Here is a 25420-nt window from a genome sequence, read left to right as displayed (position 1 = left end):
CCCTTCTGCACTGTAATTTGGAACCTTTGATTGCAGTTCACTGTAGGTCCTGTGCCTTGCCACTAATCCCCACTGCCTAGAGGCGCTCAGAATTTAAACTACAATATTTGCTAACAAACAGAAATTTGATGTGTCTACTGGGAATCACCCCAGGACGTGGAGCAGTGAGGGCCACTCACAAGAACGTGTTTTTACAACAGTTTTCACCTCATTTGAAAACAGTTCCTTTTTAATTCTCACAAGGTCGCATTTCCCTTCCCTGTAAAATCCTTCTAAATTTCAGACCATTTTACTTAAATCAGGGTTTCTCAACCTGAGCATTAGTGACACTGAGTTGTATCATTGTTTTGTGTGTGTGCTGTCCTGTGAAATGCTGAGGTCTATCAGCATCCCCAGTCTTCACCCATTCACCGCCAGGAGCAAGTCCTTCCCCAGCCCCTGAGTGCTTCTAACCAAAAATGCCTTCACATTTCCAGATTTTCCCAAGAATAAACTTACCCCCATTTGAGAACCACTGATTCAGATGATTAGTGACACACCATACTCCTGATTTTTTTTATTAGGTAACAGAAGATACAGATTTGGGGTGCAGAGAGTGGCAATTTTAAAGATATCGCAAAGTTTAGGGACAGAAAATGAGCAATCCTCATTCTTTTAAAAAAAATTAAAGCAACAAGTCCCTTTGGCTTAGCAATTGGATTATCAAAGAAAAGCTGTCAAGGTTTTTATGGAAATAAATAGTATTATCACTGAATTGTAAAAAAAAAGGAAAATAAAAGCTATCAACATTACTTACTGAAATAGGGTAGTTCAAAGGTGAAGTGAAAAGGTGGCAATATAGTAATGGTAAATGGATTCATATACTTTAAATTTGGAAACAGAGGTTTGAGGCCATGTTTTTCAAACACAAAAAGGATAAGAATTAGAAGTGAATATATTTCCAATAACGTAGAACCGGAAATACTTCAAAGAGGCTGGACTTTTCTTTTTCTCTTACCACTGTATAATTTTGTGATGGGTAGTCCAGAGAGAGTTCAGAGAAACTTAATTGCCATCATTTTTCTAAGGCTCATTCTACCTTTAAGCTTCAGTCATTTTCATCACCCACTGTCATCCTTACATTGTCTTTTTACTGCAAGTGGCTTCTGTAACACCAGCCATTGCATCAACATCCCCAGAAATGGAAAACTAGAAAGGATTAAATGCAACTGAGTCAGTATCTTTTTAAAGAGCTTCCCTGAAAGTTCTATTCAACAACTTCCACTTATATCTGGTTATCCAAAACTATGACCCTTGGCCATCTCTATCTCTAAAAAAGATTGTGAAAAGCAATCTTTATTTTTACCCAGGCTCATGGTTACCTCAACATGTCAGAGTGCTGTTACTGTGACATACAAATGCAATGGATATTGTTCAAGCAATACAGGAATACCTATCATAAAAAGATTGAATGTTAAGGATGGAGGAGGGATGTCAGGATTAATTTTAATGTTTCACAAGCATGTTATTTATGAACTAGTTACAGGTTTTGACATTTGCTCAATATGTATTTTTAAATACGTTTATTTGTTTAACTTCCTTTTATTTGCTTACAAAATAAACTTTATGATACACGATAATGGAAAAATCCTTTTCCCTGATATATGCAATGTATGTGAATATAAACTGTGTCACTAAGCTGGTGATGTTGCCATTTCATTGCATGGAATCTCTTTTTCTGCATCAAAGATAAATGTTTTTGAAAGAAAAATTCAAGGGAGTTTTGGAAAACAGAAATGGAACAGTAGCCACTATGCTCAGAAGGTTGTCATACAATGAGGAACAGACCCAGAGATGCCAGCAGCTTCCAGAACTTTCTCTCTCTCCTTGCTGTGCCTCCAGCTCCTGTGGCAACCTCTGGCCCTGATGAACAACAATGACCCCAGGCCCACCCCCAGTCCAGAGGCACAGCTGTCTACAGACTTCTTGATACTGTGCCAGCTTCCCTCACAGTTGGTAAGGCAGGGCTTTTCAACCTCGGCACTATGGACATGGTGGGCCAGACAGTCCTTTGTGGTGGTGATCTGTCCTGGACACTGCAGGATGTTTAGCAGCATCCTTGTCTTGTGTGTATAAATGCCATAAGCACATCCCCAATTTTGACCACCAAAAATGTCCCCTGGAGGGCAGGGAGAACAAAACCATCCCCTGCTGCAAACCACTGGAATGATGTTATGCTTATAATACATTCTCTATTCTACAACACTCGTTTCTGTTCTGCTTCCTTGGCTAAATTCTGGTTAATATAGAAGATAACTATAGAAGTACAATCAGGTGATTCAATAATGTAGAATTTTTGCTGAAGATTTTTTTTTTTTTTACTTTTATTTTAAGTTCAGGGGTATAAGTGAAAGTTGGTTACCTAGGTAAACTTATATCATGGGGGTTTGTTGTATAGATTATCTCATCACCCAGGTATTAAGCCTAGTACCCATTGGTTATTTTTCTTTTTTTTTTTTTTTTTTTTTTTGAGACGGAGTCTCGCTCTGTCGCCCAGGCTGGAGTGCGGTGGCGCGATCTCGGCTCACTGCAAGCTCCGCCTCCCGGGTTCACGCCATTCTCCTGCCTCAGCCTCTCCGAGTAGCTGGGACTACAGGCGCCCGCCACCACGCCCAGCTAATTTTTTGTATTTTTAGTAGAGACGGGGTTTCACCGTGGTCTCGATCTCCTGACCTCGTGATCCGCCCGCCTCGGCCTCCCAAAGTGCTGGGATTACAAGCGTGAGCCACCGCGCCCGGCCTACCCATTGGTTATTTTTCCTGATCCTCTCCTTCCTTCCACCCTCCACCCTCCAATAGGCCCCCTCGTGCATTGTTCCCCTGTATGTGTCCACGTGTTCTCATAATTTAGCTCTCAGTTGTAAATGAGAACATGTGGTATTTGGTTTTCTGTTCCTGCATAGTTTGCTAAGGATGATGGTCTCCAGCTCCATCCGTGTCTCTGCAAAGGACATGATCTTGTTCTTTTTGTGGCTGTATAGTATTCCATGGTGTATATTTACCACATTTTCTTTATCCAATCCATCATTGACAGGCACTGAGATTGACTCCGTCTCTTTGCTATTGTGAATAGTGCTGCAATGAATATACCTGTGCATGTGTCTTTATAATAGAACAGTTTATATTCCTTTGGGTATATACCCAGTAATGGGATTTCCAGGTTGAAAGGTACTCTTACACACTAACGAATTCCAATACCGAGACTGGGTCTCTATTTTCTAGACAGAAAACTTGGAAATTTTAAAAATCTTGTTAGACTCTCCCCTGATGTAGCAAGAAATAAAAGAAAGTTAAAATGGAAATAATTTCTCAGCAAATGATGCAATGTTTTCTGCTGTTGTGCCTAGTGCTGGCTAAAATCAGCTTGTGTTCTCATACAGCCACAACTCTCTGCTTGGGAAACACTCATGTATGTTAACTAAAGGCTAGGAAGACCAGTTAGAGGATGTGAGTTATCCAAGATTTGGGCAGAGAAAGAACACGTCATTAATTTTTATATTTTCTAAATTTCTGATATATCTATATTCATGATCATCCCAATATATGTTATCCTCTTTCAAGAATGCCCAGACATTCAGGCATCCATAATTCTTAGACCCTAGAATACAAGCTATGTGGCTGTATGCAGCTGGAGTACCTGTGTTTGGAAATCAGATATGTTCCCAGTACTCTGCAAGGTAATAGATTGATGTTGGTTTATTAAATAGATATGGTACATACCCTTGTGCAGTATAACACCTAATAGCTGATTTGCTTGAAGGGTCAAACACAACAACAACAAATCTAAGAAAACTTATTCTTCATCAAATAAAAAGTATGTATGGAGTTTATTTCAAATACAAAATATACGCACTTTGCCGTTTTTTCCTGTGTGTTTTTATTAATTGCATTTATCCACTAAGATGACCCTGATCCTCAATCTGACTCTGTCTTTCTGCTAAGATATAGCATCACTTCTATTCTTTGGGCATATAATTGGAACTGATGAAAAACGTAGTTCTTTGAGTTCAAAAACCAGTACATTGTTTTATTTCTGTCCATAGAAAAGTCAATACATTTTCCAGTCCAACTTGATTTTCTTTTCATCTTGTTGCTAAACAGATTTCCATGATTCTATTTGGAGTTACAAGGAAGCACAGGAAACATTAAATGGAAACATGCCGAGATCACGAAGCCAGACTTCAGTGGTGAGTGGAAAGACATCCATCTGTCTTAGATGAATAATGCCCTTAATATGCCTGCAGGCTTTGCTCTTTGTGCCTCATGATCGATTAAGCAAGTTCATTCTTCCATGCCTCTAAGCTCAGACGTGAAGGCTATGTCAAATGTAGCAAGAGCTGGTCTCTACGGCCTTGAGTTAGGAGGATTGCTAAAAACACTCAGAACCAACAGCCAGTGGCCCGCCGGGCTGAGCTTGCAGCATACAGACCAATCATCTGAAGCAATTCCATGCAGCTCAAATCCCAAATCGAAAGCCAAATCTGAAAGTTTTAACTGACTTCTGCAGGCAGCATTTTATCTAATGGCCTATTGCTTCTCTGCTTTGCCCATTTAGTGGTGACCTGGGCAATGTTAACAACAAAAATAGTTGCTTATGTGAACTCAAAACCTGGAAGCATTCACATTCAATGCCATATACCTGGTATCTCTTGGAAAAACTATGATTTCTGGCAGTTCTCAGATCATGCATCTGCCTAGCGACAAACAGGGAGAAAAAAAAGACAGCTTCTGCATCTATAGGGTGTGAAATCTGTAGTTCCCACAGTCCTTCCCACTGCCTTGGTCTGGCCAGCTTATTTTTACCAATATGGACCTAGTAAGCATATGAGTTTATGACTGTTAATTCTGTCTATATCTCATAAGTGCATAGTTTTATACTTATCCATTTTATTTGAGCCCAATTATATATTCAATGGCATCTTATACAAACCTATCTTTCAAAAAATGACTTGAGGATGTCCATACCTGTTTGAGCAACTGTTCTTCATGGTTAAGGTCAGGCACTGTGAAGTCAGACTGTCTGGCTGTGTGTCCTACCACTGATGCTTACAAGCTGAACGACTGGGACAAGCCTCAATCTCTCTGAGCCTCAGTGTTTCTGTTCTGTACAATAGAGATACTAATGTTTCTCTCTTGTTAGGAATAAATTAGACTGTGACTGTTAGGAATAAATCAGAGAGTGCAGGCAAAGCACTTAGCATGCTGCTTTGCATAAAGGAACTCTCAGTGTTTGCTGTTACTGGCGCTGCTGTCATCACTGCTGATGCTGTTAATTATTTTGCTCGGCAGTGATGTATACAGCAGGCGTTATGTCAGGCACTGCCAACTGCTTCCTTCATTCTAACCTAATCTCCCTCCTACAGCCAAAGTGATGTTTTCACCACAAATCAGATGGTGCTGCCTCCCTCTTTAGAAGAAATCTTGGTGTCTTCCTCCAAAGTATGGCATCCTCAGGCATCTACTTCTCTGTCCAGCCTCCTCCTTCTGTGTGATAGCTCATCTTCCAGCTCCAACTGAAGTAGGAGACTGGCAGGACTTCTTTTCTGGTCACAACCCTGCTGACCAAAACAGGATCTGGTCCAGATGGGATGAAGTGAAGAAACTGGCTGAAACCAGCAGATGGTGCTGAAAACAATCCCTAGCTGCCATCACTGTGATTTAGCGTAAGACATTCCCACCAGTGTTATGACAGTTTACAAATGCCATGACAACAACCAGGAAGTCACCACCCCTTTCCATGAAAGTGACCTGGAAGTTACCACCCCTTTTCTAGAAAGTTTGAAATAACCCACCTTCAATTTGCATTAACCACTCCATAATTTGCATATAATTGACAGTAGGTGTAAGTGGGTATGAATACAGTTGCCCGTAGCCCATAGGCTACTGACTCTGGGCACACTGACTATGAGTTAGCCCTGCTCCACAAGGAACAGTACCATTCAATAAACAATTGCTGTCTAACACCATTAGCTCACCCTTGAATTATTTTCTGGACAAAGCCAAGAACCCTCCCAGGCTGAGCCCCAATTTTGGGGCCCACGTGTCCTGCATCACTGCCACAAGGATTTTCTTCAGTTTCTTGTCTTCCCCATGGTCTTTCTTGCTGCAGGCCCTTTAGATGTGCTTTCCCCTCCTTCTGGAACTCCGGTCTCTCCCATCTGCATCTTCTTATCTTCTACTTGTTGATTCACCATAGTGAGATCAATAGTCAGTTTCTCATGGAAGAATTCTCCAACCTCCTTAACAGGGACACATTCTTTCATCATGAACTTTTAAGAATTTTTTTTTAATTTTAAATTTTTATGGGTACATAGTAGGCATATGTATTTATGGGATAAATACCTCATATTTTGGTACAGGCATGCAATGTATAATAATCACATCAGGGTAAATGGAATCTCCAACCCCTCAAGCATTTATCATTTCTTTGTGTTAGGAAAATTCCAGTTATACTTTTACTTGCTTTAAAATGAGCTTTTAATACTTGTTCTTTCATAATTTACATTTGTTAGTGTCATTATTTAGTATCCTCCAATGCATTGCATGCCCTAGGAGAAAATGCTTTGCTGTCTAGCCCAGAATTTGGAACCCCAACAGTGAGCAATAAATATTCGGATGAATAATTAATAATGAATTAATAAGACTACAGCAGACTCACATTTAAATACTCTACTCAAAATCATCATAAATACAATTCTGTAATAAATCCTATGTGAAGCGAATCACCTACCTTGAAATTCAAGCGTAACACTGATTTCAGAACACCAGATTTAGTGATAATGAGGTCCATTCGAAATGCCAATATTTGGGGAAACATAAAAAGTGATCCTTGTGATAGCTGGGGTTCTTTGGCTGAAAATAACTTTCTATTTCTTGGGCTACTGAGGAGGGCTTAAATCCCAGGAGTTATCTTTGTTGTGTCCAGAAGATGAACAAACTTAGTCAACACAAAAGTCTCTGAGAAAAATAAAGAGAATTCTGTTTTCTCCTTCCCCCTACATAATGTGTTTCAGTATTTGGAAGTCTAAATGAAACACTGAAACCCCAGAGAGGTGAAGAGACTCTGCAAATCGCATTGGGAATTCCTTTTCAATTGATCCTACTCAGAGGTAACTGATTTCTCCCTTACTTACAAGATTTTTACAGCACACATTTCAACAGGCGTATGATAAACTCTGTTAACGTTCTACGGTATATTCATTCTTCTCTTCTTTATTAAGGTGAGTAACTCATATTCTATTAAAAAGCAGGAATCTGGCTGGGTGTGGTAGCTCTTGCCTGCAATCCCTGCACTTTGAGAGGCTGAGACAAGGCAGATAACTTGAAGCCAGGAGTTCAAGATCAGCTTGGGCTCCATGGTGAAACACTGTCTCTACAAAAAACACAAAAATTAGCTGGGCACGATGGTGCGCACCTGTAGTCCCAGCTACTCAAGAGGCTCAGGTGGAAGGACTGGTTGAGCCTCGGAGGTCCAAGCTGCAGTGAGCTGAGATCCTGACACTACACTCCAGCCTGGGTGACAGAGTGAGACCCTGTCCCCGCCCCAACCCCCACAAAAAAGCAGGAATCTTTCTTTTCCCCCTTAGCTTTCTTTGCAGTAGTAAGTGTCCATTTGACTCAATTTTAACTAATAATTACTAAGTATACATCTTCTGTGGAGATGGGGCTTCCTGGAAAGCTTTTGTGACACTGATACCTGGGAGACCTAAGTGGTATTACCCTTCCATATTACCTTTGTCTTGCATGGAATTGGGTTGTAATGGCTGGAGAGGCAGCACACATCTTAAAAACCATGAGGAAAAAGTGAGAAGACCTGCATAGACATCTTCTTTGATTCCACTGAGCTTCTGAATGAATACCAGAATTCTCTGGAATTTTGTATAAGAGAACTATCACCTCTCTTTGTGGAATTCTTACAGATTTTTTCCCATTACTTGCAATAAACACAACCCCAATCAATAGAAAATCAGAAAACTCATCACAGTTTGCCATAGATGATAGTGATGCACATTCCCATTTGTTCTTCCAGATTGAGAGTTCTTCGGGGATAAAAACTATGATTTGTTCACGTGTATATCCGTATGGTGTCTTGCTTACAGTACGCTATTTTATTTTGAAAGCTAACCCCTGAGGTGATGGGATTAAGAGGTAAGTCAGCCTTTGGGAGGTGATTGGGTCACAAGGACTCTGTCCTCATGAACTGAATTAGTGACCTTATTAAAGAAGCTGAGGGAACTTGAGGGGTGTTGGTCTCACCCCTTCTGCTGTGTGAGGACACAAAACAATTGTGCCGTCTTTGAAGCAGAGGAGGGGCCCTCACCAGACACTGAGTCTGTTGGTGCCTTGATCTTGAACTTCCCAGTTTCCAGAACTGTAAGCAGTAAATCCATCCTGTTTATAAATCACACAGTCTAAGGTATTTTGTTATAAAAGCCCAAACTGACTAAGTGCCCAATTATGCCATTTTTGTCATTTTTACATCTGGTTCTATCTATTTATTAGCATCCTGGATAGGAGCTATTTTTTTCCTGCTTCTTTTCATGACTGGTAATTTTGAATTGGATGATAGAAATTCTAAATCTTATACTGTGGGATGTTGGATATTTTTATATCCCCATAAATATTCTCTAGTGTGTTCTGAAACACAGTCTTGTTACTTAGAGTAAGTTTGGTTTCTCAAGCCTTGCTTTCAAAGTTTGTTAATGCAAGTTTAAATTATATTTTAGGCTGATGAAAATTCATCCTCCTACAGGGTAAGCATCCCTAATCTAAAAATCTGAAATCCTAAATGCTCCAAATCTGAAAATTTTTGAGTGCCACATGATACCATGTTACATTATTTATTTTCACTGTATTAATGGTGTGTCATATTTTTTAATTTTTAAGTATTTGTATGTGCATAAGTATAAGAAAATATTTAGGCCAGGCATGGTGGCATATGCCTGTAATCCTAGCACTTTGGGAGGCCGAGGGAGCTCAGGAGTTCAAGACCAGCTCTGGCAACATAGCGAGATCTTATTCTACTAAAAATGAAAAAAAAGTAATAACCAGGCATGGTGGTGCATGCATGTAGTCGTGGATACTCAAGAGGCTGAGTCAGGAGGGCTGCTTGAGCCTGGGAAATCAAAGCTTCAGTGAAAGATGATTGTACCACTCCATTCCAGCCTGGGTAAGAGAGGAAGACCCTGACTCCCAAAGAGAGAAGGCGGGGGTCAGGGGGAGGGAGGGAGGGAGAAAGAGAGAATAATTGCTTATTGGTAACATACAAATTCAGAATCAGGAATGATAGCTTTGGCAAACATTTGCAGATTGTCCACATAGGTTGCTGAAATAGTGACACCTTGGCTTTCTGACAGTTAAATGTACACAAACTTTTTTCATGCACAGAACTATTAAAATATTGTATAAAATTACCTCAGGCTATGTGTATAAGGAGTATATGAGACATAAATAAATTCTGTGTTTAGACTTTGATCTCATCCCCAGGATGGCTCATTTTATATATAAACGCAAACATAAAATTTGAAAAAATACCCAAAATCCAAATCACTGTGGTCTCAAGTGTTTCAGATAAGGTATACTCAACCTGAACCAAGGGAATAGCTTTTTGAGGACTCTATTTGATTTCCCAATTATTAAAAGGCGCTTACATGTTTGTCTACTTGGAGCAAAATCTAATCCGAAGCCTGTATGACTGCAGGCGTTCTGAGTATAATTCCGCATACTTCTCTCTAGGCACGCCTCCCTGGCCTCAGATGGTTTGCAGATTGGAACTCACACAAAGACTCCAGGGGGCTCCTCTTCAGGTGTCCACAAAATTCTTCCATGTAGCTCCCTCCACTCTGTTGTTTTTTCTCACAGCTGATGGCTATCTTGGCTTATGTAAGATGTGTCCCCTCAACTCAGTGAAATCATAAGCCATTCTATTTTATGCTGCAGGCTACAAAATCTCCTAATAGGTGGGGTAATTACAAGGTTTACTTGTTCCTCTCTCTGAGATCAGTGTCTTGCACTACCCATTATCCAACGCCTGGAAATCAGTTTTTCATTTGTTTGTTTTTGTTTTTCTTTTTGTTTTGAGTCAGAAGGTTAAATTCAGTCACAATTACTCCTTTGTGACCAAAACAAATATACCTTTTGCAATTATTTTAGAGAAGTACTTGTAGTGATCAGTATTCTGGTATCCACAAGAATACTAAAAATTATTCCAATAATTTAACTTGGCAAGTATTTAGAAACAAACATTGTGTGCCAGTCACTATACCTGACTCTGATCTTTAAAAAATGAATAAAGTCCTTTTTCTACCCTCATGGCAGTCACAGTCTTCCTAAAGAGAAAACAAACATCTCAAATGCAAAGTGATAAGTGTCATAGCAGAGACATATGAAGAACATAGTAAGAACAAATCTATTTGCACAAATACAGAATTTACACAGCAGCTACCAAAACAACAACAACAACAACACACACACACACACACACACACACAAACTTGACTCACTGGATTTATGCCAGAAGGAGGCTTGCTTATTATCGTCCTGGTTAGCCCAACATTTGTGGAGATTCTAAATGTATGGGCACCTCAAATACTATAACACTTTTTTATTTTATTTTTTTTAATTTGAGACAGAATCTCATTCTGTTGCCTGGGCTGGAGTGCAATGGTGGGATCTCAGCTCACTGCAGCCTCTGCCTGCTGGGTTCAAGTGATTCTCCTGCCTCAGCCTCCCAAATAGCTGGGATTACAAACACCCGCCACATAGCCCGGCTAATTTTTGTATTTTTAGTAGAGACAGGGTTTCACCATGTTGGCCAGGCTGGTCTTGAACACCTGACCTCAAATGATCCGCCTGCCTAGGCCTCCAAAGTGCTGGGATTACAGGCATGAGCCACCACACTCAGCCTATTATAATTATTATTTATTATAAATACTCACTGGTACTTGGGAACTTTCTAATACTGACTTTTTCATGTGAAGAAAGATGAGTGAAAATTTTAAAATTTTTATTTTCTTTCCCCCTGACTCCTGCAACCTGAAACAAGAAGTATTTCAGGAAAATCCAATCCCCACTTGGAGGACAATGAAGATCTTTCCACAAAATTTAGTCAACAAACATTTACTGAGTACTCACTGTGTTCTTGGCACAATCGTCACTGGAAAATAAAACACACAGAAAATGATCATTTTGTCATTTTGATCATTTGTCCACATAGACAGTCAGGAAATTTATGCCAACTTATAACACGATTCTCAGAGCAACATCTATTTACTGCATCCCTTCAGTAAGTCATATATGCCCAGAAAACTTGAAAATATGACAAATTTTAGTATGCATACATATAAAAGATAAGTTGTATTAGCTGAGATGCCTGGGTTTATTGCCAATAAAGATCAAGTTTTTGAATATTAATTGAAATGTAAAACTACAAAGATTTACTATTCTGAAAATTGAGTGCTGCAAATTGGTCCCACAGAATTAAAAGGGCATTTGAAATCAATATTTGACTCACATAAAAATATAAAAGTTGGGAATATTACAGCACCAATTATTAAAAGACAAACTATCATTCTAGACTCTTTATCCTGATGTTTCTGATCTTCAAAGTAGCTTATAGCCTCATCAAATGTAACTGGACTGATCTAACTCTACAAAGCCTGTATTATTCTGTTTGTGCTGCTGCAACAAAGAATCTTAGACTAGGTAAATTATGAAGAACAGAAATGCATTTCTTGTGGTACTGGAGGCTGGGAAGTCCAAGATCCAGTTGTTGGTATTGGTGTCTGGTGAGCATTGCTCTCTGCTTCCAAAATGGCACCTCGTGGCTGGATTCTCAAATAGCAGAAGGTGCAAAGGCAAGAAAGCACTCCCTTCAGAGTTGAACCCTTTTATAAGGATGCTAATTCCCTTTATGAGGGTGGAACTCTCATGACTTAATCACCTCCCAAAAGCCACAGCTCCTAATACTGTTGCACTGGGGATTAAGTTTCAACATGAATTTTAGAGAGAACACCACATTCAAACCATAGCAGGGTACAATATGATTAATACCCCTGGAATTGCACAGAAAAGAGATACTGGCCTTTCCCTTCAAACATGCATACACCGAAGGCTCTAGGTTAACAGGCCAACGCCAGAAGTGATAAAGGAGGCTGGATCCCATCACCCAGAAGACTGACCTCTTCAGAATTTCAGATGGCCCTAGCCTGAATTTTTATGGACATCCCAATGAGTGGGCTCCAAGATGAAGACCCTTCTCTGGGCCACATTTTCTCTCTTCTCTTTTGTGCTTTGATCTCTGTTCTAAAATCCTGCCTTTTATAGGGACAGCTAGAGCATGTGGGGAGATGGTGGTTCAAATATTTCCTGTAGATCGTCCAATTCAACTCCAACCGAGCCACTGTTCTCAACAGAGCACCCTGAGAGGCTGCAAGCAGCTGTGCCCTGAAATGTTCAAGGGCAGCCAAAAATGTTTTCGAATCTTGATCAAGACATCTGGTGAAGCCATCTCTAACATATAATCTAATTTGAGATGAAATATAGCTGTATGTAAATAAAATACATCCTATATATGCACAGCAAAGTCCACTAACTATAATTTAATGACTTATATGTTTTAAATGTTTGAACTAAAAGATGATTTACAATTACATAAACTAAAATATTAACTTAAAAATAATTTTGTATTTAGGAAACCCAGATATAAAGAATAATAAAAATAATAAGAATTAAAAAAATAAAATACAGCTGAATACAAATTAGTTATACAAAAATCAGTAGCATAACAATATCATAATAATTATAAAAAGGACCTAAAAATGCAAATGGGAAAAAATCTCTAAAGTGACAATTATGTAATATCTAGGAAAAATGAACAAAAACTTCAGTCTTTCCTTTTCAGTGTAGCTGTCCATACAGATGCAGTCTCAGACCTGAATTCTAACTCTTAAGATAAGTCTTCATTTCCTGATGCTCGCTACCGTATCTCCTTCTTGCCCTGGATTAGCAGAGAATGCAAAGCAAACACCTCTCTATAAAATTACAAAATGATTAAAATTGGGTATATAAACTTTGAAATGATTAGTAAGGGATATTTGCAATGTTATGTACTGTCAAAACTTTGGCAGTTCACACAATCAGAAGTAAATGACATACTGATCATATTTTCTAATTTAATTTGGATTTTTAATTCTAGTTTTTAACTCTAATTCAATTTCTACATGAAATTTAAAATATTATAAAAATCAGAAGATTTTCTGCAATTTTTTAATATTATTATAAAGGAGATATAAAATCATAATAGAAACTAAAAAAATTGAGAACAAAAGAAAATATCAAGTGATAGATAATTTTTATGTGTGTCTCATGTGTGTCCATGTGTTTTTATGCACATCAATGTAATAAAATTTTAAAAAAGAAAACGAAGCATTTGTTGGCTCTGATAAAATGAGCACATTGATTGATTGTGTCCCACTGCTTTGTGGCATATGTCACCACCAGAAGATAAGCTCTGAGGATTTATTATTTCATCATGTGTCTTTGAGGTTGGGGAATTATTTATTTTCTTTTCCTCTCATTTGAACTGACCTTGATTTCATAATTCCGAAGATAGTAAAAATCATCTTATGTCTTACAAGATATGTGACTGCTTCACACTTTCATCATTTTTGGACTGTATTATGAAAACATAAAGTACTAAATCAAGTACATTTTGCCTAAACACCCATTTTGTGTTAGATGCAGCAACATTGCCACATCTATCCATCATTAGCCATCTCTAGAGAACCATTAATTCGGTGTCAGACAACTTGGAGGTTGTGCTGCGGTAACAATTATAAAATTTGGTGGCTTGACAAATTGAAACTTTTTTTTTCCTTGCTCCTGCCAGTCTAATGTAATTGAGTGTTTTTTGTCTAGACACAACTTTTTAATTTGGACTGCATGTTTTTTACAAAAAGCTGGTACACTATATTACAGTCATCTGCTTTCACCAATCCACATAAATGAAAAGGGAGAACTATTACATTTTGTTATTAAACAGTCTTTTATGAAAAATATGCAAAAGTATTATCATGTACTCTCACTTCAGTGCAAGAAAGACTTGGAAATGCAATTTCCTGTGAACCCAGAAAGAGGAGAATATATAGGATAAAGAAAGTTCACTGCAGTTTCTAAGTGATGGGTTTGCCCTACAGATACACACATTGTTTCCCAGTAGGTCTGTCATATTTTTAACATCTCCTCAAGGTTGATAATGTTGGTCTGTAACCAACACCATAGGAATTTTTTGAAATTAAAATTATTTTAATATGTCTTTTCCTTTGGCATAATAAGCTGTAGAGATAAAGCTGGAAGTCCCTGAAGCTGTCTTTACTAACAAGCTGAAGAAACTTTATAAATATGAAGGTCCCAGACAGAAGGCAGATCTGAAGATCTCCCCAATCTAACTTTGCCTGAAGGCTATCTTACACTTGGATTTTCCAGTTATATGAGACAATTTACATTTTAGGATTTTAAAGCTTAAAAATATATGGGTCTTTTAAGAATATTATAGATTCAATCCATATCATGGGTGTTTGTCAGTGCTTACAACAGTGATCTACAGATTTAATGCAATCTCAAAATTCCAATGCATTTTTTACATGTAAAGTAATTTTATTTTTGTTTGACCTTCAGCTTGCCAGCTTCTTTCCTTGTGCAGCATTTGTCTTGTTTGGATACTTAACTAAACCCATATTAGAAATGTAGTGCAAATTACTTAGTGATTCCTCTTTGAATCTGTAGCCACATGACTAAGATGTTTTGAATATAGGCCTATCTGTATGCCAGATGAAACTTTAGGAACTCTTACTGTCTCTTCTTTCACAGAAATTCTACCTCTATCCTGATGTAGTTGGGTTGATTAAGAAAATTAAAAGCCATAGGCCATGGGCTTTCATAAATATGACAAAAGGAAAAATTTTTCCAACTACCTCTATGCAATAAGAAGTCTTTCTTTAAGTACCAAATCAATTTCTTCAACGGTACAATGTATTCTAATTTGATAGTTTTCAAATATAATCTATTAACAACAAAATATCATAAAATTATGACTATGAAAACAGAGGAAATGGAATAATTCAAATAATGAGTAAAATAAAAGAACATTTATTATGGAATTTGTAATCAGTATATAATTATATATTTAAATTTTTCTATACATACGTAAGATCACAGCCAAGAAAGTTAACTATAATTTCAAATTGTCAGTGACTTGGGCTATTTAATCACATTTGAAAATATTTACTCTTACTATTTACTTCAAACAGTGATCTATACGTTTGTTTAGACAATAATATTTAAGGGCCTTTTCTTCTTCAGGATAATAAAAAAATTAAATGACGCATTGAAGATTCTACTAAAGAAATTTGCTTTTTGAAAATGGCTTCTGCACGGAAGATTTGGAAGAATTTTTCTAGTTAATTTCAAATCTTCCCAGGACTTCTCTGTTCAAAGACATATCATCTTTGTAATAATTTATATGAATACTTTACAAATAAAAAATTAATCCACAAGACTGTTACCATAATCACTAATTTTAACAAGCCCCCCAAATATTTTCTACATCAGTTTTCTTGATTATAAAATGTCAATAACATGGACATACTCTTAATATAACAGTCTATTTAATTACATCAGTTTCCCATCAAGCCACTAAAGTCATTTAATAATTATATTGGCCATTTCCACTGACTAGGGGGAGGCTCTTCCACTAAGAGCTCCCATGGTTTCCTCGGCCTCATTTTTCTCGCCAGACTTAGATCATCTGCAGTGTGAAGAATCACCTCTTGTACTTGACCACCTTGAAGCTGATCTTCTAATTTCTTAACATCTGGTTCCACTTTACCCATAGCCAGCTTCTCCTTTATAATCTGCTCTGTATACTTTCTATATGCTGCATTTTTAGGGATTTGCTCAAGAACATCGGTAATCTTTCTGTACCATACTCTTAGCCTCTTACATTTTAGCAGACTGGCTCTAGTTGCTTCGCTCCTGTGGACTCCCACATACAGCTAGTCCCACAAGGCCAAGTGGTCTTCTTCAGCAGACCCAACATGACAGTGCCCCTAATGCGTTTTTTACAGAGTCAGTTTAAAAAATTCCTAAAATTCAAATGGGACCACAAAAGATTCAAATAGCCAAAGCAATCTTGAGTAAGAAGAACAAAGCTGGAGGCATCACACTTTCTGATTTTACAGTATGTTAAAATGCTAAAGCAATTAAAGTGGTTAGTAATGACCTAAAAACAGACATGCCAGTGGTGCAGAACACGGAGCCCAGGAATAAATCTGCACATTCACTGTCAACCAATCTTCACCAAAGTTTCCACGAACACAGTGGGAAAAGGATAGTCTCTTCAATAAATGGTGTCAGGAAAATCAGATATCCACATTCAGAAAAATGAAATCGGACCATTATTAAACATCATGTTCAAAAATAAATTCAAAATGGATTAAATATTACATGTAAGACTGAAACAAAATAACTGTAAGAAAATGGAGAGGAAAGTCTTGTTGATTTTGGTATGAGTAAAGATGTTTTGGATGTCACACCAAAAGCACAGACTGAAAAAGTAAAACACACAAGTAGGATTGCATCAAACTAAAATGCTTCAATACAGCAAAGGGAACAATCAACAGATTGAGAAGGCAATCTATGCAGAGGAAAAAATATTTGCAAACTATACATCTGGTAAAGAGTTAATATCCAAAATATATAAGAAACTCAAACAATAGCAAAACAAACAAACAAACAAAAAAACCCAAATGTAAAAATGAGCAAAGGACCTAAATAAACATTTCTGAAAAGATATATATAAACGACCAACAGGCATATGGACAGGTGCTCAACATCACTCGTCATCGGGGACATGCACATAAACCACATGAGACACCACCCACTACTGTTAACATGGCTAATATCAAAAAGACAGAAGATCACTGTGGGCAAGGATGTGGAGAAAAGGAAATTCATGTATGCTGTTCACACGAATGTAAATTGATACAGCCATTATGGAAAACAGCATGAATCTTCTCCTCCTTAAAAACAGGAGTACTAGATGATCCAGCAATGTCTCTGCTGGATAGATATCCAGTGAAATTGAAGTCGGTATCTTGAAGATATGTCTGTATTTCCATGTTCATTCCAGCATTATTCACAAAATCCAAGATGTAGAAAACAATATGTTAACAGCAGAACAGATGAAGAAAATGTGACCAACACACACACACACACGTGTGTGTATCTATCAATGTGTATACATACACATACATACACACACACAGACACCACACACATATACAATCATGCTCCACATAATGCCATTTCAGTCAGTGACTAACTATAACTACATATACAGCTGTGCTCCCATAAGATTATAATGGAGCTAAAAAATTTGTATCACCTAGTGATGTAGCTGTAGTAACATCATAGCACACTTTTGTTTTATATAAATTTAGCATAGTCTGGCAGGGCACAGTGGTTCAGGCCTGTAATCCTAGCACTTTGGGAGGCCGAGGTGGGCAGATCACCTGAGGGCAGGAGTTCGAGACCAGTCTGGCCAACATGGTGAAACCCTGTTTCTACTAAAAAACACAAAAATTAACTAGGTATGGTGGTGCATGCCTGTAATCCCAGCTACTCGGGAGGCTGAGGCAGAAGAATGGCTTGAACCCAGGAGGCGGAGGTTGCAGTGAGCTGAGATTGCACCATTGCACTCCAGCCTGGGCGACAAAAGAAACTCCATCTCAAAAAAAAAAAAAAAAATGAGCATAGCCGAAGAGTCCAGTGTTTATAAACTCTACAGTAGTGTACACACTCACTGACACACCCAGAGCAACTTGTAGTCCTCCAAGATCCATTAATGGAAAATGCCCTAGGGGTACCATTTTAAAATCTTTTATAGTGTATTTTTACTGTATTTTTTAAATGCTTAGATATGTTCAGATACACAAATATTTACCATTGTGTTAGAATTGCCTACAGTATTCAGTAAAGCAACACACTGTACAGATTTGTAGCCTAAGTGTATAGTAGGCTATACCATGTAGGTTTGTATGAGTGCACTCTGTGATGTTTGCACAGGGACAAAATTGCCTAAGGACACACTTCTCAAAACGATCCCCATCAGTAATGATGCATGACTGTATATGTGTGTGTATATATATATATATATACACATAACATATGAATTCATACCTATATATGTGATGAAATATTATGTGTGTGTGTGTGTATATATATATATATATGATGGAATATTATGTAACCTTTAAAAAGAAGAGAATCTTGTCATTTGCAACAATATGCATAAACCTGGATGACAATGTTAACAACACAATGTTTCTGAAACCATCTATAACATTTCTGCTCTCCCCTCCAGTAAAATAAGCCAGACATGAAATGACAAACACTGTGTGACCTCACTTGTACATGGAATCTGAAATAGTCAAACTCATAAAAGCAGACAGTAGCATGGTGGTTGCCAGGGGCTGACGATGGATGAAACAGGAAATGTTGGTCAAAGGGGACAGATGTGAAGTTATACGATGAACACGTTCCGGAGATCTGCTGTATGGCAATGTAACTAGAGTTAATGGTAGGATACTGCATACTTGAAATTTGCAAGAAGGTAGATCTTAAGTGTTCTCACAACACACACACACACACACACACGCACACACACAAGAAAGTTCATTATAAATAAAATGATAGATGTGTTAATTATGGTGATTATTTCATAATGTATTTGTAAATCAAAACATCAAGTTGCAAAATTTACACTACATTTGTTTGTATTAAGTGGCCCAGTTTAATTATATATTTAAATAAATAAATATATATATATATATATATACACACAAATTTTTGAGACAGATTCTCACTCTGTCACCCAGGCTGGAGTGCAGTGGCACAATCTCAGCTCACTGAAACCTCCACTTCCTGGGTTCAAGGGATCCTCCTGCCTTAGCCTCCCAAGCAGCTGAGATTACAGGTGCCTGCCACCACCCTCAGCTAATCTAAATATGTAATTTTTATTTGCCAGTTATATCTTAATAAAGCTGGAAAAACTTTTCTGCATAATAGAGGCCCGTAGTCAATGTAATTATAAATCTTTGTAATAAAGCACAATAATATAGATATTATTATATATATAACACAACTATATATATATCACAACTGTATATATATATATATATATATATATAGTTTCAGTACAGCAAAGGACTTTAGAAGCTCTCATTTCCTTTGTAGAGAAACCGAGGTCCAGCAATGTGAACTGGCCTGACAAGAAACTCACACATCCTACCCCATGAATTGCAATCTAATATTATTGCTAGTACTTCAGGATAGTCTTATCCTGAGCAGATACTGGGAGTAATTCAGGGAGAGTGAATTTAGCACTCCCTGTGTTCATAGTATTTGACACTCCACTTAAAATGCATTTGAGATTTGGAGCTTCTGACAGTGACTGCTTCCCCCAGTGAGTGAGCTGTGCTGAAGGGGAGGAAGGAGCAATTTTCTAGGTATTTTCACAAGCGTACTGCATTAGTAACATTGTCATATTCTGTCTCCACTTCCAATGGTAAATTTCAGGGAGCTTAGATGTCACTCTGTTTTAACCTAGAGTCTTTCTGGAACAAAGGAACTATATGATGCATATGGGGTTTAGAGAAGGGAGTAATGAGGCAAAAATAACTGACTTAAGTCATTTAGCTGAAAGTGAAAATATATTATTTCAGACATTAAGTCTCTAGACCTTTCCCTGGTGCCCAGAATTCATGTTTTCACAGTTGGAAAGAGCAAAAAAAAAGAAATAGGACATTTATCTTAAGATTTTCCAGAACAGACACGAACTAGGCAAATATTGTGGTTGTCTCAATTTACTTTGCTAGAATATTCATCCAAATTTAATGAGTTTGTCTCCTGTGTGTCTTTGAATATAGCTGTATCACCATGAGGGCTTGGGCATTCTGCTTAGAAAATTAATCATCCCAGATTTAAACATGGCCCTTTTAAAAGCTCTTCATCCCACCAGCCTAAATCACCACACTAATAGTCACACTACTTCCTAGCATTTCCTTTGATGCCAGATTCAAATGTATTCTCATCTTTATAATAATTATGTGCTTCATGAAAAGTTTCCAGAACTGAAGTATTTTTATTTTTCCACTTCAGCCCATGACTGCATCCTCAACACGAGTTCTGCCTTTGAACATGTATTTAAAATATTCCGGCTGGGCATGGTGGCTCATGCCTGGATTCCCAGCAGTTTGGAAGGCCGAAGCAGGAGCATTACTTGAGCCCAGGAGTTCGAGACCAGCCTGGGCAACAGAGTGAGATCCCTGTCTCTAAAAAAGTAAAACTTAGCCAGGCATGGTGGCTTGTGCCTGTAGTTCCAGCTACTCAAGAGGCTGAGATGGGAGGATCACTTGAGGCCATGAGGTTGAGGCTGCAGTGAAGTGAGCCATGATCACACCCTGCAGCACTCCAGCCTCGGTGACCACGTCGCTGAAAGAAACAACAACAACGACAAAATTCTTTTCATTGCTATTCATTTCAGTTGTTTCTGTGGAACTTGAGTATTTTCTAGACTTCAAGTAACAAATCATGCGTGTATGTGTGTACAAATAAATACAAATATACGTATACATACATATGCACACAAACACATAAATAGGAGAAGCTTGGAGAGGCAGAAAAACACACAGTGGAAAGGCTTCAGCATGTTTATACTGTCTTTCCTGCATTCTTCAGCCATGAATGGGCATTGGTTGCAGGCATATGAAGGACCTCCGACTCTCAGTATCTCCCAGTCCTGTTTATCCACCCAATAGGGCTTCAAATATAAAGGAGGCTTCATCTATTGCTTAACTTTTCAAAAAGATTACTATGATAACATGGTACAATTGAAAAAATACAGTCTTTTTATAAATATGCTGCTATAAAACACACAGTTTAGAGGTCTAAAAATATTATCGATGTCCCCAAAGTAAAGCTCTATGGCCAATTACTTATTATTAAACATAATGTGTTTTTAAAAGTGTTTTTAGGGCTTCCAGTCTACATAGCAGCAGCTGAGGAGTTGCTGCTATCCTGCTTTCCCTAACTACGAGAATAATGAGAACAAGCCAATATGATAATGATTTAAATGTATGGAGTGCTTAATTTGTGACAAACTATTCACATGAATTATCTAATTAAATAAATACCAAAAATAGTTCTGAAAGATAAATACTTTATCCCTATTTTAAAAATTAGAAAACCGAGGCAACCCGTCAAGTGCCATAAATGCTGTTATAAAATGTTATAAAACCCTGACATTGACCCAGATGATCTGAGATTGGCAGGAGTAATTGCCCCTCTGATGTCTCCAGTTGGACACTTTCTACTCCATTGGTGTTCATGCTGTGTACCATGTTTTACAAGCATATGCTATGTAAACATTATACAACCTAATCAAGTGTGGTAGAAAACCCCAGTAGGATAGCATATTAAGTTTACACAAGGAGTTTAAGATATACTTTATTTACCCTATCTTAGATTTACACAGTATCTATTCCCCTCCATCAACAAACCAGAAATTTCAAGGGAGAAGTGAGTGGGGGTTATGTTTTTTGCTCATGTAGGCAATTCAGTATTTTGTTTCTATAGTTCTTGTAGTAATCCTAGACATGGTTACTGTGGGCAAAAAGCAATACTCACAACTCCTTCCTTATTTTGAAATTTCTGGAATTCTCTGCTAAAGTCAGAACCACCAATTTGTTTATACAGCTAATTTGTCTTCTTCTTTGAGTGCACTTCTTTTGGTAACACTTCACATTCACAGTATCAAATCAACAGCAGATATAAAGAACTGGTTTGATGATGTGGTCATGATCTAGGTAATTAAGCAAGAGAGAAAATACATAGGAAATATAGCCATTGCCTTTGATGAGACAATAACTATGTAAACTAAAGTCACTAGTTCCTCAAGAATAATAATCATACACAACTACTGAGTTTTTTAGAGGATGAGATTTTTTCTTTTTAATTGAGATATATCAAAATTGTTTTTATAAAATAACCAGTCATTGTAGCCATAATGCCAGATATAATATGAGAAAAAAAAACTTTATTGTGTTATACTCCTATACTTTTGAAGATTGTTTATTATAGAAGCTAATCTTACTTACCTTGACCAAATAAATTGTATACACTGTCTAAAGTTTATTCACACGTGTGTCGTGTTATTATCCTTACTCTGAGAGATCTTGAAGCTTACCCCCTCTTTGCATGCTTTTCTTTCAGTTGGGTTCAACAAACTTTTTTACTATCATGTATCTGGAAACTTATGGGTAGAAACAAAAAAATGGTCATCACATACTTAATGTGAGAAATTACACACTTTAATATGTAGATGTTTGTCACAGGGTACAAAGTTTCAGTAAGAATGAATATATTTTGGAGCTCTGATTATAGCATGGTGACTGTAATTAACAATACTGTATGGTATTCTATATTTGAAGGTTGCTAAGAGAGGAGAACTTCAGTGTTTTCAACACACACAGACACACACACGTAAGTAACTAGGTGAAGTCTATATGCTAATTACCTTGACTGTTGTAATCATTTCACAATGATCATTGTATATCAAAACAGCACATCGTACGCCTTAAACATATACAATTTGTATTTGTTAATTATACCTCAATAAATCTTGGAAAAATAAATGAAAGAAATCTTATTTGGTTACAAAAATCAACCATGTGAAATAGGTACCATTAGAACTTTTTGTTAGAAGTAAAGTTGATACTAATGAATACCATATATACCCCAAAGTGCTCAAAGCATAAGTATTTAGATGCATTTAATGTAAAGGACTAAGCTAAATATGTCAGATTGGATTTTAAAACTATAAGCTGCTTACAAGATGTATACATTTCAAATTAGAACACAGAAAATATGAAAGTCAAAGGATGAAAAAAGATATAACACAAAATTCAAATATATAGCTATATTAATATCTGATCAAGTAGTAAATTAAAAGAAATATTATTATAATTAGAAAATCACTTTTCATAATGAGAAAGCGTCAATTCACCTGAAAAAAATAATTATTCTCAACTTCTATGTGCCTAGTTGTGTAGCCTCAACATATATAAAGTAAAAAATTAACATAAATAAAAGGAGAAATAGGCAATAGAGTTCAGTGCACTGGAAGATATAACAATCAAAACTTATATGCATCTACTAACATAACCTCAAAATACATAAAGCAAAAATTACCAGAAATAAAATATATATAAGCAGTTACACACTTGTAGATTACACACTTATATGCCCTTTTCTTGGGGAAATAACAGAGTTCACATGCCTCAAAGATGGCTACTTTGGGATTTGAGATGAGTTTGATAAAAAACTAGATGTGTCCTAACCACCATTTACCTCCTTCTGCCCAGGCTTCCCTTCCTGGCTCTTTAATCTTCACCTGCTTCTACATTTGGTTTCCTCCATGTTAACTTCATGGTTTTGAGGAATGAATTAATGGTGCTTTATCTTTGTAATTCCAGAAACACATGCATGATACCTGCACATCATAAGTATTCAATAAATATTTGAGGAGTAAATAACACAGGTGTTTCATGCCACTTTAATATCTAGATGTTTGTCACAGGGTACAAAGTTTCAGTAAGAATGAACAGTGAGGGAATCAGCATTTTTGACTTTAAACATTCAAGGTATGGTCCTTTGGTAAAAATTTTCACTCTTATTTTATAGTGAGATGGAATATACCACACCTGGGGAGAGATGTTTGGGCACTCTTGTCTAGTATCAGTGCAAAGGCTTGAATAGTTAATTACTTCTTTTGCACTCACTATTTTTCCAAAAAAGTGCATGTTTAACTTAAATGACCCCTGTCATCCTTCATTTTGCTATCCACCCTTGCTAAGGGTGTCTTGAGCATCTTGAATGATTTCAATGTACATACAGAAGAAAGGAAAATTACTACTTTCAGAGCCAAACTGTGTGTACGTGTGTGCGTGTGTCTGTGTGTGTATAAGAAATTATCCAGTTTTATAGATAAATTGTCAGTCTGAATATTGGCATTTTTATCTTTCCAGATGTCTGATCAATACATTGCTCACCAAATAACTCTGCACTAGTTAAGTCATCCCCGATAATGGTTTCTTTACAAGAAAATAATGAATATTGCAAACTATTTGTTCTGACAAATAAGTTCTCCCGTGTATCACATTTGATTGCCAATTTTATGCAAATATGTATTTATATGGTCAGTCTACAGCACTTCACATTACTGAGAAACATATAATAATTCTTTATGATATAATAGTTTTCATTTTTCAAGAACTGAATGATACCTGAAAGAGAATGCACAATTACACTGAATGTTGTTTTCCATTAATACATTCTGAAATCCTTCAGTAGAGAATAATAGATATTCAAATTTAAGCAAGGATCTCATACACACTACAAAGCTATTTTCAGAAAAATTAAAAAGATTTGCACTTCCATCAACAAAAAAAAGATATAAAACAAGATAAGGGCATATTGAAGGATTCTTCTAATACTCTCCCATGAAAAAACATGAGAATATCAGAAGAATCATATATAGCCAATTTCATTAACTTATTCATTTCAGACATTAAAAAAGTTTTTAAAAGAATAGGGTTTACAGGTGGTATAACTAAGTAGCTATAAACATTTTTTCTTTTCATACAGACTTCCAGAATGTGCCTGCAGGCAATCAAATTTTTAGCAGGTAATTTATGATGGTCAGTTATATTCAGATTCTGTCCAAATTGATATTCTTGAAAAAAACAAAATGTACAAATATTACAATGGAAAAAAAATTATCACAAGCTGCAAGATTTCATAGGATGAAATTTCAGGCATTGATTATGGAATTGGGTGCAATTTTATGTTATGTGGGAAGCAAGTACTTGTCTTTGAGAGTTTATAATAGTAACAGTTTCCACTTATTAAATAGATGTGATATATTAAGAACACTACTCAGATATTTACACCTAATGTATAATCTTTGCAACAACTGTATGAGATAACTTTATTCCTATTATAATAATGTGGAAATTGAGCTTCAAAGAGACTGCCACTTGCCCCTGGTTATGCAGGAGGCCCTTAAAAGACCTGAATTTTGGCAGGGCATGGTGGCTCACATCTGTAATCCCAGCACTTTGGGAGGCCGAGGAGGGTGGATCACAAGGTCAGAAGATCGAGACCATCCTGGCTAACAGGTTGAAACCCCGTCTCTACTGAAAAATACAAAAAAAAAAAAAAAAAAAAAAAAATTAGCTGGGTGTGGCGGTGGGCGCCTGTAGTCC

At 37.0% G+C, this 25420-nt stretch overlaps 1 long non-coding RNA gene and 1 pseudogene across 1 annotated transcript; one reads left to right on the top strand and one right to left on the bottom strand.

Moving 5' to 3' along the window:
• Positions 1-4177: 4177 nt before the first annotated feature.
• Positions 4178-8180, top strand: LOC129460407 (uncharacterized). The gene is made up of 3 exons (XR_008650217.1): positions 4178-4225; positions 7052-7147; positions 8068-8180. It is a non-coding gene; the product is annotated as an uncharacterized lncRNA (long non-coding RNA).
• A 7568-nt stretch (positions 8181-15748) lies between these two features.
• On the bottom strand, positions 15749-16134 carry LOC129460406 (NADH dehydrogenase [ubiquinone] 1 alpha subcomplex subunit 5-like; annotated as a pseudogene).
• Between the last annotated feature and the right edge of the window lie 9286 nt (positions 16135-25420).

Source organism: Symphalangus syndactylus, chromosome 13, assembly GCF_028878055.3.
Source record: "Symphalangus syndactylus isolate Jambi chromosome 13, NHGRI_mSymSyn1-v2.1_pri, whole genome shotgun sequence".
NCBI classification, from domain to species: Eukaryota; Metazoa; Chordata; class Mammalia; order Primates; family Hylobatidae; genus Symphalangus; species Symphalangus syndactylus.
The sequence above is the reverse complement of the archived record's forward strand: the minus strand, read 5'-3'. Positions and strand labels throughout refer to the sequence as shown.